This window comes from Mustela lutreola, chromosome 6 (genome assembly GCF_030435805.1).
Source record: "Mustela lutreola isolate mMusLut2 chromosome 6, mMusLut2.pri, whole genome shotgun sequence".
NCBI lineage: Eukaryota > Metazoa > Chordata > Mammalia > Carnivora > Mustelidae > Mustela > Mustela lutreola.
Genome location: NC_081295.1, coordinates 94,033,458 through 94,049,471, shown reverse-complemented (window position 1 = coordinate 94,049,471; position 16,014 = coordinate 94,033,458). Strand labels below are relative to the sequence as shown.

Here is a 16,014-nt window from a genome sequence, read left to right as displayed (position 1 = left end):
CACAGGTTCAATGGACCAGGAGTCCAGGTGCAGCTAACTGGGTCCTCTGCTCAGGGTCTCACAGGACTGTAATCAGGGCTGCATTTTCAGCTGGAGGCTTGACTGGGAAACTCCAGCTCCATCAAGTGGTTGATATAATTCATTTGCTTGTAGTTGTGGGGATGAGAACCTTGAATTTTTGCTGACTGTTGCCCAGAGGACACCCTGAGACCCTAGAGGTCCTCTCTACTTCCCTGCCACATGGGATTCTCCTACATGGCTACGTATACCCTTATGCCTGCAAGAAGAGTCTCTTACTCCTGTCTGCTTTTAAAACAGAATATGGCATGAGGTAATCAAGGGAGTGACAGCACATATTTCTACCACATTCTATTGCTCAAAGTAAGTCACAGGTCCTGGCCACACTCAAGGAGTTGATAAGTGAAAATAGACCCAGGGTCTCTCAAGCGTTTGTGTCCCTCCAAATTCATGTATTAATACCTAACTCCCCAGCTGATAGTAGTAAGAAGTGGGGCCTTTGGGAAGGATTTGGATCATGGTGGTGGAGACTTTGAAATGGGATTAGCACTCTTTTTAAAAAATATCTTATTTATTTGAGAGAGAGAGAGAAGGAGAGAGCACAAGCAGGAGGAGGGTTAGCAGACTTCCCACTGAGCAGGGAGCCTGACACAGGGCTTGATCTCAGGACCCTGGGATCATGATCTGAGCTGAAGGCAGACACTTAACCAACTGAGCCACCCAGGTGCCCTGGTACTAGTGCTCTTATGAAAGACTCCACAGAGATCCCTAGCCCCTTCCATCAAATGTGGACAAAACCCAAAGTTGGCAGTCTGCATCTCAGAAGAGGGCCTTTGCCAGACCTGAAAATACTGGCATCCTGATCCTGGACTTAAAGCCTTCAGAACTATGGGGAATAAATATTGTTTATGAGGCACTCAATCTACGGTAATATCAGCCTGAACCAACTAAGACAACACCACTGTGAAATTTCAGGTCACAGAAGAGAAAAAGAAGACCCAAAGATTTTCATTGGGAAAAAAAAAAAAAGGTTTTGTGTGAAAGATCAAAATCAGAATATTATCGAACTCTTCACAGTTCTATTGTGAGCTAAATAACAATGGAGAATGGTTTCAAAATATTGAGAAAAAATTATTGCAACCCAGAAGCAATTAAGTGCAAGGAAGAAATAAGATCTCTTCAGACACAGAAATTCTCCCTAAATTCTGCAATTCTTCCTTTCCCAAAAGCTGTTGGGAAATAGACTATACCAAATGTGGCAATAAATCCAGAAAGAAAAAGATTGGGACTGCAGAAATGACAGATGTAAAGATGTGTTAGAAGAGAGAGCAGAGAGCCTCCAGGGTGGGGATAAAATGACTTGCTACCTGGACAACCGCCTGGGGCAGATCCAGGTTGGATCTGCAGGAAGATCACTCAAGAAGATGAAAATAATAGGACACCTAATAGATCCAAGTGTTATTTAGAAGAGATTTACACACCTGGGGGGGTGTTGGGATTAATTTTTGATGAGAATACAGAAATCCAAACAAATGGGGAAAAAAGTGTTACATCTTACAGAATCAAAATGTGCAGAAAAAAAAATTAAACATATCATCTAGCTCAGCTATGAATAGAATATACAGAATACCAATCACGTAAAGTGATTTTGTTTTAACCAACATAATAACAATATAAGTATTTGGGAATAGGATGTCTAGCTGGGAAGATGGCAGAAGAGATCTAAATCTTCTTTCTTTGTGTTTGGAAATCAGTTAAACTGAGAAAACAAGATGTAACACTATAATCATGAAACTTAGAAATATGGAAATAACTATCACAAGAATAAGATAAAATAATTAACAGATTTTCCTGAGAAGCAGGAAATCACAGTTTTTTGAGTCCTGAAACCATATCCATGTAGCCATGGTTAAATATAAATAAATGTGGTGTTTGTGTGTGTGTGTGTCTAAATTGGAGAAGGCATGAGATATCTTAACGTTGGAAGTCCCCTTGATTCATTTCCTTGATTTCAGAGGCCCCAGGGCTGTCCAAACTCATGCTGGCCAGCTGCTTCAGGTCTTTGAGATGCCTACAAGACCTCCAATTTGAGATGTCAAGGTGGCTGCTGGGTTCACTAGTCTATTGGGCTAAAGATGGTGCTTAAAGCTATAGGACCCAATGAAATCACCTAGTGAGTACAGGGCAGAAGTGAGGAAGTTCAAGAACTGAGCCTGGGCATCATCATCTAGACATAAAGAGAGGAGGAAAATCCAGGAAAGGCAAATGAGAAGGAGCAGCTTGTGAAGTAGAAAGGAAATCAGGAGAACGGGGCTTCCAAACAATTTGAGAGAGATTTCAAAGATGCAAGAGTCAAGGAAGATAAAGACCTCGACATGCTCATTCCAATCTTGTGTCAGGATATAAGAATATAACAGGCATGCAGAATAAGAAATCCCACTGTTGGAAGGTTTCACACTTAATATAGAATGGAATCGTGTTTAGACTTTGCCTGGTGGAACATTGGATTAGCTCTTCCAGATCTGTAACTAGAAATTTTGTAAAGATTAATTTTCTCCAAGTTGCTCTGTCTCTTTCAGAACAAATAAAGGGGCTGAGGAAGCACCTAGAAGGTCTCTCAGACTGATGCAGATTTTAGCAAGATTCCTAAATCTGTGTCCTTTCAAGCGATTCCGTAGTGGAAAGAGAGTTTGTCTTTTATTGAGAAGGTAGTGGGCTGTGCTGTACTTACCTTTCTCAAACTTCAGGGGGCGGACTCTGACCAAGAAATAATCCTGGACAAATTGCTCAAAGCTTCCATACACCAGACATGCACTCTGGAATCTAGGGGGAATAAAAGGTGTTTTAATCCAACTACTCTAATTAGGAAAAATTTGCAGTGTTTCTGCTGTGTTTTGTGCAGTAAAAGAGATTAGGGAGCTAAGAATATAATAGCTCTGTTTCCTGGGTTTATGCCCAAGGGTGCTGGTGAGGAGTGAAGGCTGCCTGTCTCTAAGCCAAGCAAGAATTAGCCACGGTTGGCCCGAGACTCCCACCTGCTAGAAAGGCAGTATTTTATTTAAATTTAGCCACATCGACGGGATATCTTTGGGTGCTTTGGGCAAATTCAGAGTTAATTCAAGAACGTGGTACAAAATAGATTGAGAATGTTCTGGGGGTTTTGGATGCTTCTCTTCCTTCAGGAGGAAGTCGCTTAGCATATCTTACAGTTTTGTCAGAGACTAGCGGCACACTCCGTGACTGAGCTATCACTCTTTACAGATTCCATTTTGTACCTAACGTCTTAGGGACAGATGGAACAAAACAACACGAACAAACATCAAACTGGCTGTATTTAGAGCAGGTATTTACTCAGCCCTCAGAGCTTCCTCGGGAAGGATCAGGCCACTTGCAGGGCACTCTTCCACCCTCACTTGAGCACCAGCGCTCATCTTAGCGCTCAGCGTGATATGAAGAAAGAATGGAAGAGGAAGCAGAAACTAATGAGCCTTCTGTATTCCAGTTTCTGCACTAGACTCAGCATAGATGACCTCCCTTGTTCCTCAAAACAACATAGCAAATTATACATCAATTTCCTCTCTTTAGAAGGAGGTCGGGGCTCAGGGTTTGGGTAACCTGCCTGTGGTGAGAACCAACATGGAGGGAGGAGAATCTGCTCCAAGGTGTCCTACTCTGCCTCACTTCCCTTAGTCAGAAAGTCTCCTGGCCTCCATCCACACAAGGAACAATGGTGCCTGATGTTTTACCAACAGAGATTTACCCCTTTGGGATCATTATTGGGCCCCCGAGGCTGTCTTTTAAAAGTGTACCATGGCTGGGATACCTGGGTGGTTCCCACGGTTAAGTGTCTGCTGTCGGCTCAGGCCATGATCCCAGGATCCTGGGATCAAGTCCCGCATCAGGCTCCCTGCTCAGTGGAAAGTCTGTTTCTCCCTCTCCCTCTGCTTCTCCCTCTGCCTGTGCTCTCTCTCTTTCTCTCAAATGAATAAACAAAACATCGAAAAAAGTTTAAAAAAAATAAATAAAAGAGTACCATGGTACCAAGATATCATGATGTTACTTTTCCAGACACTTTATTTCAGATTCAGTGAGGTTAGGGGGAAGGGCTGGGGCTTGAGAAATAACCCAAACCATAAGCGAAGAGTGCCCTGTTCATAGATGACAATGAGTTTCCCCAGAATGGGTCTGCATTTCACCTTGCTTGATCCCAACCAACCGAGCTAGTTACGTTTCCTTGATGGCGTCCTTGGGCGGATGTAGAGGGTTTTCTTTGGAAAGGAAACTTCCTGAGGCCAAGTCTTCAGCTGCCTAGGGCATTTCTCCCAGCTTCAGTTCCCTTTCAGTAAAACTACAGAGCTGCATTCATTAGATAAGCTCAGAGAATCCAGCCAGTCCTGCCTTTCTCTGATCCTGTGTCTCCTCTAGGTCACATGCTAAGAGAAGAGAAATTTATCACCAAAGAGTACCAGCCCGAGTGGGTTTGGCAGGACCTTATCTTGCTGGGTAGGAATCATAGATAAAGCATTGCCAATAGCTACATTTATGCCAACCAGATGGGAGGCAACACCCCTTTGGAATTCTGACCTGATGCTTGAAACCAGAGCAGAGGAGCGCCCCAGTGTGATGTGTTGCCAAGGGACACATTGGCTTTGTGGATAAGATTTCCTGGTTCTTAGATGTCAGCCATGTTCCCCAACTGGGCAGGAGCAAGGCAGCTGTGAATTCCATGACAATGTGCTGCTGGGCACTGCCAAGGACAACTCTTAGAGGCATGAGAGCTTTGCTGGCCCTGGCGATAATGTAGGTTTGTTTTCCTGAAGCTGCCTGGGTCCAGGAGCTAGTTCCACCTGTCCTCAGCCTCACCTGATGGTGGGGACCGTTATACGACCTCCTTCCCCATCGACTTTGAAAAGGAATAAAAACAAAGTCACATTTACAGAATCACTTGCAGAATTTACCTTGACAGTTGTTTACATGTGGAAGTCTGCCACAACATGAGGTGCCCAAGCCCTGCTCTCTCTCAGACCAGAGTGATGATTCTTCAAGTGTGTTCCCAAACAGCAGTACCAGCATGACCAGGAGCTTGTGAAAAAGGTTGTGTCCCAACCTTAGGACAGGCTACCTTATCTTCCTTTGTTTGTAAAATGGGAAAGATCCAGGGGTCACCGGAAGGCTCAGATCAAGTCTGTAAAGCAGCTTGTTTCGTGCCTATGTACTATAGGTGTTAAATTTTCTTTTTCCTTCCTTCCCCAAATTTTAAGAGGATGAAGGTCAGTGTGCCAGGGATTTAATCAAGCAAAATATTCATATGGGGACGCTCTATCTGGATGGCTTAGAAAATACTTGTTTGGGGAGGGCACCTGGGTGCTCAGTCAGTTAAGTGTCTGCCTTCGGCTCGGGTCATGATCTCAGGATCCTGGGATTGAGCCCTGTGTCAGGCTCCTTGCTCAGCAGGCAGTTTGCTTCTCCCTCTCCCTCTGTCTGCTGCTCCCCCTGCTTGTGCTCTCTCTCTCTCTCGTCAGATAAATAAAGTCTTTAAAAAATAAATAAATAAAAGGGAAAGGAAAGACCAGAGGAGGCCATGGAGGAGAGGACCCCATTATGTATATTTCTTTTTCTTATTCATTATCCTATAGAAAAATTTAATGACTCTTGATCTGTCAAAAGAAAAAAATCCCTAGGCAAAAGAAAGCTTTTAGAAAGAAGATTACTAAAGAGTTACAAACCAGAAGAAAGTTTGAATGATTTTATTTTGTTAATATAAAACAGACTTCAAAAGTGTATCAAAGGGCATTACTATAACTTCTAGTTAGGATTCCAAATGTGCAGTGCTCAGTTTCCTAAATTACAGGATCTTTCTAGCTCATCTCTCTCTCTGCCTTTTGTTTTCTACTTTAAGGAAGACCAACCAGCAGCCTCAGAAATCTTTTTCTGGGCTCTCTTGTTTTCTACCCCCGCCCCCAACAGATACGCATTGTCCTTACCCTGGCATGGCAGGTGCTGGGAAGGGTTTTGTAGCCCAGTAATACACATTTTTTTTAAAGAGTTTATTTATTTATTTGATAGACAGAGATCACAAATAGGCAGAGAGGCAGGCAGAGAGAGAGAGGAGGAAGCACGCTCCCCGCTGAGCAGAGAGCCCGATGTGGGGCTCGATCCCAGGACCCTGGGATCATGACCTGAGCCGAAGGCAGAGGCTTAACCCACTGAGCCACCCAGGTGCCCCCCCCCCCCGTAATACACATTTGAGTGAGTGTTGAAATAAACCAAACTTTACATTCCAAGTATAAGCATGAGAAGAACTGGAGGTGTGACAATGAGGTAGCAAGACTGACTCTTTGTTCTTCAGAAAGGAATTTTAACTTGTATTTATTTGCTCAGTTGAGGACATTGACTATGGCGGCCAGAAGGACAGACTCTGAACTCCACATTTGCACTCACTGTCTTCTACTCAGCCACGTGTGCCTGGCAAACGATTCAGCTCCTGCAAGACCTCATTTTCCTCGATGGTAAAATTGAGGCGGTGATGGTACCCGCTCACAGGGAATTAAAAGAATTAAATAAAATAGTGCGTGTAGCACAATTCCTGGAACATAGTATGCGTTCTGTATATGTTAGCTCTTCTTACTTTTAGCTTTTATTTTATTATAAATATAAAAAGTATATAAGATAGAAAGTAAAAAATCCTTTCCTTATTATACTTTTGCACCCCCCCCCCAATACCCCATCCTTCCGAGAAATAATCATTGTTAAAAATTTGGGATGTATTTTTTAAAAACTATCCTTGCCCACAAAGGGGGCCCCCTGTGTGTCTTCTCCCTTGTAAGCTTACATTTGATGTTTATTTCAAAAATTCACATAAAGGAAGTTTAGAAATTTTCTATGAGATTGAAATAGATAAGAAATACAGAGGGAATAGATCTTGTAGGTTTAGAACTTTAGAGCTATACCTGATTTTCAAAATAAAGACTGCCTTGTTTTACATGGCTACTTATATCCATAAAAGTGGTCTGGATGAATTTCATTTTCTCAAAACCTTCCCGCCCCTCTCAAAGCTGCTGATTTTGTTATCATAGCAGATATTCAGAAGATTGGGATGCTGACCTCGAAGCTAACTCCAACAGAAGTGTTAACTCCCCACCGCCTCACACACACACAGAAACACACACCCTACCTCCTCCCATCTCCATGCCAGGCCCAGCAGGGCAATCAAGTCCCCATTCCAGGTATTAACTCTGGGACTCCCCCTCCAGAGCAGCTGGTAAACCAGTTCACAAGCAAAAATACATGGTGAACATAGATGTAGGCAATGATCAGCTTTTCTTTTTTTTTTTTTTTTTAATTTGATAGACAGAGATCACAAGTAGACAGAGAGGCAGGCAGAGAGAGAGAGAGGAGGAGAGAGCAGAGAGCATTGATACCTGGCTCAATCCCAGGACCCTGAGATCATGACCTGAGCCGAAGGCAGAGGCTTTAACCCACTGAGCCACCCAGGAGCCCCTGCAATGAGCAGCTTTGATCAAGACCTGACATCCTCCACACCTTGGCAGGAGACAGCAACTTCGACCGCCAAGAGGTCAGACTTCATTACTGCATCCCAACATTTTCTTTGCAAATGCTTCTTCTGGATGAACTAATGTACGGTATACGTGGCTCAGTTATCTTATGACATTTCCAGGAGGAGGAGGAGGATTAGTAACAGGGAGACCAGAATAAGGCATCAGACACACACACAGACACCATTCTAAGACCTAGCTGTGCCTCCTGGTTGGACATGTGCCTAGGTACAGGTATATTTTCCTTGTGCTACCAATGACTGAATGTTCATGGTGATCATCTCTACCTTGTCCAGAAAGAGTCCACTCAAGTCGACTTACTAAAGATCAGCACCACATAGACTCAGTAAGCATTCTATTATAAATCTTCTGAGTCCCATTTACATGACTTTACACAGAGAGTGCCACTTACTCCTCCTTATAATTATCCTCTCAGTTCTATAGATGAGGGAACAGAGACAGAGTTTACCTAAAAAGTAACAACAGAGAGTTTTAAACTCAGAAACTCTTGCTCCAATACTGTTTTTCTTTCTGCTCCCAAACTACTCAAGATCCGAGAATCGCTAAAACGCTGGTAAGAGAGAGATTACCAAAATGCCTTATGATAGTTATCGCATTATTCTACTTTGATTAATGTCTTTCTGTCAATTGTTGATTTAGCCCTAGTCAGAAATATCATCATTTTAACTACTGAAACACTGACCACAGAATTCGTAGTTGGTGGTCTTCTGCTGGGTCTACCTACATCCTTCACGGGATGTGTACCCACGCCAGAGAGCACAGGATCCAATCTTTGCTTCCCCAACCTTACCTTCCACAGTCCGTGGACAGACGAGAATATCGAGAAGGCTGAATGTCCTCTGAGGAGCGTGAGGGCACACTCAAAGGCACCCAGGCTTCTAGGCTGAATATCCTGAATGGGAAGGTAATGTGGTTCTTCTTGCCCCAGGGGAGGAGTCAAAATGTGGGTCACCCAAGCCTCGGAAGTATTCCATGTTCATTCTCTGCCCTTTTCCTCAGATCCTGGGCACAGGGGCGACCTGCCAGCAAACAAAGGAAAAACAAACACATAAGTAAAAATCCTTCATTGGGTGTTGGAAAGCATGAAGGCATGAGCAGGAGAAAAAAATGCAAAAAGACAGAGAGGACAATGATTTATATTCTTACTGCTGCTGAGAGTATGTGGTGGAGAAATCACAAAGGGTTTCACATTCCTAGAAGAAAAACAAAACGCAGATATCGAAGGTTACTGTATGGAGGGCATGAGCGTTTCCTGAAAGGCTTGCGAGACCACACAAGAAGAAAGAGGTCTGTATTTGGGAGAATCTCTTTATTTCCTTCTATGTGTCAGAAGTTAAAGGTCTGGGTGGAAGAGGTGGAGAGCACGAGAAGATGAGGACAGCGTCATTTTCAGAAAACACAAATATCACAGTTACCCTTAGTTTTAGGATAAGGAATAAAACATGGTCTCCTTTTTATTCTCATCTTATGAATTGACACATCAACTCATTTCATGTTTTCTTAGGGCATTTCCTCCTCCTGAATATATCCTGTAAATCTTGGGACAGATCCTTTCTTTGCATTTAGTTGCAGCTAAATTCGGGAATTTGACTAGACTTGAAGCCATTATACACGACAACCTCTACCGCATATTCTCAATCCTCAGAGGGAACACGTGACACAGGAAAAATAAATAACCGGCTCGTTTGTAAAGGGCTGAACACTTTTGTGACCTTTATTAACACTGGTAGTCATGAGAACTTTGGAATGAGGAATCAAACTTCATTCTTCTGGGCCTGAGTGGGGAGTAGGTCAGCTTAGCAAAGGACATTTAGCTTCATGCACTTCTGAAGGGAAAAGAAAGAACACTCCTTGAGGTTTTTGTGGTTTTTTTTTTTTTTTTCACCTTTACTCTAATGGAGAAGTGGTCTGTATTTTCAGCAAACACAACTGAGACTAGTCCATTCAGGAAAACAAACATAACACTCACTCTGCAGGTTTCTAAACATGGTTCTGCTTGGAAGTACACAAACCTGAGACTCCCTTTGAGCCTTTCCAAGATTCATTCATTCACCTACTCCACAAAAATCTGCTGGGCTCATAGGATGGGTCAAGCACTGTGGTAGGTATTAGGGATCCAGTAGGGAGCACGACGAACGAGGCAGGTGAGGTTCCCGTCCATATGACATCTATGTGTTGCTCACCCTTCCTGCATTTCCACAGTCTGTCAGCCCATCACAAGCCTACAGCTTTGCAGCTTGCCTGGTTAATTTCTTGCTGTCTCCTAACCTCTGCCATCTTGCAAGGTGTTATTTGTATGGATTTGGAACATATAGTCCCCATCGATAAACAATGTAACCACTCACCATATAATTTCACCCACCTAAAAGCCCACCCCTCTCTTCCCACTGTAGCAAATCTCCTTGGTTCTTCAAGATGCTCATGGCACCCACATCCAATGGGAAGACATTCCTTCTGCTCCTGCCTCTGTCAGTTCCCCTCTCCTCTGAAACCTTGCAACACTCAACTAGGCTCCAAGATGTTCCGGGGGTGGGTATTTACTGCATCCCTTTTCTACATTTGCTGTTCTTTGTCTCCTCTAATGTCGTTTTACACGCTAGATGACACTCCTTCACAGCAAGGACTGTGCTTTATTCTTTGATGGTAGCTAGCTCATTGTATCAGATTTGCATATGAATTCTATACACTTGAAATATACATTTCCATTTTCTCATTAAAATCTTTTAATAATTGAGTTATGTTCTGAATCATTTGCATATATATCCTTTTAACATAGTGTAAGTTCCTGTTATGTCCCAAATGATCTGGTGCTGTGGGGGCTAGGAAGGAAATTGACAACACAATGTATGCCCTTGAGAAGTCGTATTTTCCAAAATGAGTCAAGAAAGGCCAAGGAACGATTCAATGACTTTGAAATTAAAAATAATCCTGTGTCGTAATTCTTGATTCTGGTTATCAGAAGTTGCGCGCGTGTGTGTGTATGTGTGTGAGTGTGCCTTCATGAGTGGGTGTGGTGTGCATTACACTTAGTTGATAAGAGGAAAGGCTAGCTTTAGCCCTATTTTGGTCAACTTTTATATTATGCTAAAATTGTCTACCAGAAAACCAGGCCATTGGATAAAAGCTAAAAATGATTCAGTTGATCATTAGATGTTGGAAATGTAGACAAGAATCCACTAGAAGACAGCCATATATTTTCTCAACACTGACCAATTAACCTGTGAGCTGGATTTAAGTAATTAGTCATTCACAGATATTTCTTTCTTCGTGTAACTTGAAAAATGGGCACCACTCTGGTCAAAATGATTTTTCTTTCTCTATTGTTTATTTGTAAATCTGGTATAGGAAAAAAGTAGCTCTGTGTGTGGCAGAAAAAAATATGGTCAAGAAGATGAGGAAAGTCCTTTCATTTAATGTGACTCTGTATCTACCTTAACACACCATGATCCAGAGCCCCTCACACCTCTCTGTTTTCCTTTTAAAACAGATGAAGGCTTCAAGTAGCTTTTTGGTTATTTTCCCATCATGATTCTCTCCACTGTTTGCCAAGCCCTCTGGACAAGCCAAAATGAAAAGCGTTTCCTTCTTGGTGGTTGGTTGGTATGTGGACCTGTGTTTGCGTGCACTTGTGTGTACACTGCCTGGCTTATACTAGGGATCTCAAAGCCCCTGGGCTTTGAATGGAGCAGAAAGGTGGAACTTGTTTTTGAACTTAGCAATAACAATGTTGACTTTTGGAGTGCTTGTGAAAACCCCCAACTCTGCATGGAAACAACTGACTTAGATACTATACACAGCAACTGAGACAGTCACTAGGAATGTTGCCACAGACAACTTTGAAGGGTCCTAGAACCAAATCATATTTGGTTCTATTTCCTCAAATAGGATATGCTGATTATTTCTATAGTCTTTTTTCTGAGGTTACGGTGTTTTCCACTTTGCATCTCTGTGTTATACTTGTATTTATTAAAGAATATTTATCATTTACTCCTTCAGTCAGTCATTTTGGTCAATGAAAAGAAACATGTATTTTCATTTTGTTCTATTTTTGTCATTATTGTGTTTTGCTTGTTTTATTCTAAAACAAATCTTAAAGCCAGAAATAAGGGTAAAGTACCATGAAATCACTGAGGATGAAATATGGAAACCCCACCATCAATTAAGTATCTCCTGAAGATGTCTGTCCTGCCTTCCTCATGTCTTGGATAGCAATGTAATGTGCCTTTTGAACATGAGGATTGAAAGGAGATCTGTGGTCAAACTCCAAAGTAAATAGAAATCGGAATCAGATTCTGTGTCCATACGGTAACAGACACTTGAGTCCCCATCCTACTATTACATCCTGGGATCCGGGTGTGGCCTGGAAGCTACAGGATAAGATCCACGGAAGAAGGACGGTTTTATCGTAAACGCCTTACCTCACACCAATTTTCTGAGTTTCTGGATTGGAACATGCTAGAGCAATTGGTTTTTTGTAGGGCAAGAAGACACCTTTGTCATTATGCAGTATCTTCTCCTTTATATGTTTCTTTCGGGCACCAGATTCCCAGCCCATTGGATGTAGGTTGTATATATGGCTCACTCACCTGTAAGCCCCTGGTCCTAACAAATTCTATTAGATTTGTTCTGTGAATGAAGGAATGAAAGATTACATTTAATAGGCAGAGAAACAGAATTCGTACCAAGAAACTCTCTTCTCCGTTCGAGTGACTTTCCAAGGTAAATTTCCATCCTTTGACTTTAAACATTGACATGAGGCCGGGTATGGGGATAAAGATAACAGGAAGGAAGGACACATCTCTGTTTTCCTGTAAGGAAATGCAAAACTTGAATGGGAGAATAAAAAATACGTTTCTTGGAAACTGAAGGTGACTGAAAAAAAAATCATTAATGCAGAAGAATATAAATATATCACAGTTGAGCTAAAAGACATCACACAGACACATGCACGCATACCCCCAATTTAGAAGACCTACATAAGACTATGCTCTGCAAATTTCCCCATGTCATAAGTTTCAAAACATAATTTTAATGAGCTGCATGCTCTCCCATCACGTTGTTGTGCTGGATTTAATCATTTAACCAACCCCTCATTTGCAGGGCTCTGGAGTAAAGAATTAATCTTACCCCAAAAGAGGTTTGGCCTTTACTTTGGCTACTGGGAAATATTCTTTTGGCTTCTGGAATGTCCTGCCTGATAAGGGTGTCTTTGTTTACCTTAGGGATTTGTGCCACACTGTGCAGTCTAACAGTGTGATTTATGACGGAGGTTTTAGGGCCATGTGGCCTCGGTTTTCCCTCCGGAGGGGCTGAACACAAAGTGGGACATGCCACACTGTCACACAGGTAATCAATCATGTATTCGTGCCTGAGCCCCAATAAAAACTCCAGACATCCAAGAATCAGTTGGCCTTCTCAAGTTGGCAATACTTTGTCATATTGTCACACGTTGTTGCCAGGGGATTTCACGCTGACCATGATTCTACTGGAAGGAGACAAACAGAAGCTCCCCATTTGGAATTTTCTGGAACTCTGCCCTAGGCATATCTTCCCTTGGCTGACTTTCACCTGTACTCTTTCATTATAATAAATCATTACCATAAGTATAACAGTTTTTGGTGAATTCTGTGAATCCTGGTTTTGAATTATCAAACCTGAAGTTGGCCTTAAGAATCCCCAGACTCTGCAGTTGGCATCAGAAACAAGGGTGATTTTGTGGTCTGTGCTCCCTAATTCCCCAGAAGCACAATTTTAAGTTCCTAATTCCCTTTAAGTTGTCCATGATTTTTAAATGAAAGATGGTTTTAAAAGAGCATTTTTTAGAATAAAGGAAAAATTACATTAGGTATGTGTCATTTTTAATATGTATTAGAGAAGTGAAAAAAGTACAGCTCTTAGAATTAGGAAAATAAAACAAATTGTTTCAACTTTTGTAATGTAAATAATATAGTAATACATAGTATGCACATATGTTTGTATCTTTCACCTTTTCCTTTCCTCAGATTCATAAAAGTAGAATTAATGAAATAAAATGCCTGGGCATCAAACTTAGAAAAGTGGAAGCATTTGAATGTGTAGCATGAGAAGGGGGAAAGAGAAAAGGCAAATGCATGGAGGCAGGGAGGCACAAGATTGTTTGAAAGTCAGTGAGGGAATGATCTCAGCTGCACAGATGAAAGCTTGAACAGGTGAGTATTTGAGGAAAAGGATTAAGAAGGTGACTCCATGATGACAGGCCTTCCAAGAGTCTAGCTGCCATGAAACCTCATTGCACAAAGGATTTGAGGGAGCTGAAAGCCCTATAAAAGGTTAAGCTTAAAAAAGTTGATTATTTCAGAACAACCAGAGGAGGTTGATAGCAAGCAGATTATATGTCATATGGGTAGAATCCAGACTCAGAGCCTAGCCTTTAAAGATTTTATTTATTTATTTGTTTATTTGAGAGAGAGAGAGAAAGAGAGAAAATGTAAGCGAGTGCAGGGGGGAGCAGAGGAAGAGGGAGACAAAGATAGAGAATCTGTCTTAGAATCTCAAGCAGACTCCTCACTGAGCACAGAGCCCAGCACGGAGTTTGAGCCCAGACCCTGACACCATGACCTGAGCCGAAATCAAGAGTTGGAGGTTCAACTGACTGAGTCACGCAAGCACCCCAGATCCCTCTGAAGTATTTGATACTTAATATAAGGGTAACGACTAAGACCTCAAAAGTCTTATAGTCCTTAGGCACAATTTGAAATAATGCCAGTCTTTCTTCTGAAAATTAATTGTAAGAAAATCTAAGCTTTCCCATGAGAATGGATTAACACTTTTTTTGTTGTTGTTTATTTAGAGATGGAGAGAGAGTGACCAAGGGCATGGGGTGGTGGCAGTGCAGAGGGAGAAAGAGAGAATTTTAAAACATTTATTTGTTTATTTATTTAGATGGAGAGGGAGAGAGATAATCTCAAACTGACTCCCCACTGAGCATGGAGATCAACACAGGACTTGATCTCACAACCCTGAGATCATGACCTGAGCCAAAAATCAAGGGTCAAATGCTTAACCAACTGAGCCACCCAGATGCCCTATACTAACACTTTTAATGAAAGCTTCTAACTAGTTCCCCAGCTCCCAGGATAGACTCTTGCACATAGCAGGTACTTGATAAATGTTATGTCAAGAAATTAACAGATGGACAGGTGGGTGGATGGGTAGATGGATGGATGGACATCATTATCCAAATTGTAAACCTCGGATCGGGGAGGATATACTTACTTTCCAAAAGTAAGTATGGTGTTCAAATATTGTGAGATTTCCAAAGATTCTTTTCCAAACAATTTGAGAAGATTGATGGAAATTACTAAATTTAAGAGAAAATGCTCAATGGGTCTAGAAAGTGATGGGAAAAGATGTGTAGCTTCCCTGTGATTTCACTCATTTCTAAGGTTCACTACCAATGTAGCCCAGAAAACAGTTCTCCTCTCTAGGTACTCCCATTAGGGCCAGCTTCACTGGTGTGTGAACTGTGAGTTGCACAGAGTCCTACATTTTGAAGGGCCCACAAATGGATTAATGTTCTGCTATCACTGTCTTAGAATTCTTTGAACCAGGAGTCCACATTTTCACTTTGCACTGGGATATGCAAATGATGCACCAGGGCCTGGCTCCTATTGCCAGGTGATTTCCCAAAGAGGAACTGAAAAGCTGTCAACAGTGGCTAATTGCTTAAAAACACCTCAAAGTTGGTGTAACCACCTGAAGAAACAAATAGCATCTTAACAAAACAGTTTTCTTTACTCACACTAACACTTCAAAATTTACTAAAGAGGTTATTTTAATAGTGTTCTCCCTCTCTTATCTCTTCGTGTCTGAATGACTTTCACTCTGTGTTTCTCTAGTCTACCTTTTCAGATCATTAAGCCAGGCTTTTAAGCATGGTGCAGTGATTAGAGTTTCTGAGAAGTCCTTAAGGTCAAACCTATTATCAACATAGCATTAAAATATAATTTGCCTTTTTTACTCTCATTTTCTTGTATTCAATAATGAGACTTTCCAAAGACTGCATGACACGTGATAGAAACCACAGGTTGAATACAGAAATAAGTATGAGGATCCAGCTTTCTTCTGTTAAACATAAAGAGATTTGCAAAAATGTAAATCAATGCCACTCTTGTCACTCAATTTGTTCTTGCTTTGGAAAACATAATTATTTTTCATGAAAATGTTGTTTTTGTTAACATGTGATGCATTGATTATTGCCATTTTAAATGATTTACCAAAAATGAAGAACAAAACTGGAGGTATCACAACCCTAGATTTCAAGATATACTACAAAACTGTAGTATTCAAAACAGTATGATACTGATACAAAAACAGACACATAGATCAATGGAACAGAATGAAGGCCCAGAAATAAACCCATGCTTATATGGCTAACTAG

General features: G+C 41.6%; 1 long non-coding RNA gene across 2 annotated transcripts in view; it reads right to left on the bottom strand.

Annotated features, from left to right (window-relative positions):
• The window catches only part of LOC131834070 (uncharacterized), a 42,390-nt gene extending 33,739 nt beyond the window's left edge, over positions 1-8,651 (bottom strand). For both annotated transcript variants that reach the window (XR_009354738.1, XR_009354739.1), the window contains exons 1-2: positions 8,386-8,651; positions 2,750-2,841 (exon numbers count right to left, since the gene is read on the bottom strand). This is a non-coding gene — a long non-coding RNA (uncharacterized LOC131834070). The remainder of the gene's footprint in view (positions 1-2,749; positions 2,842-8,385) is intronic.
• Between the last annotated feature and the right edge of the window lie 7,363 nt (positions 8,652-16,014).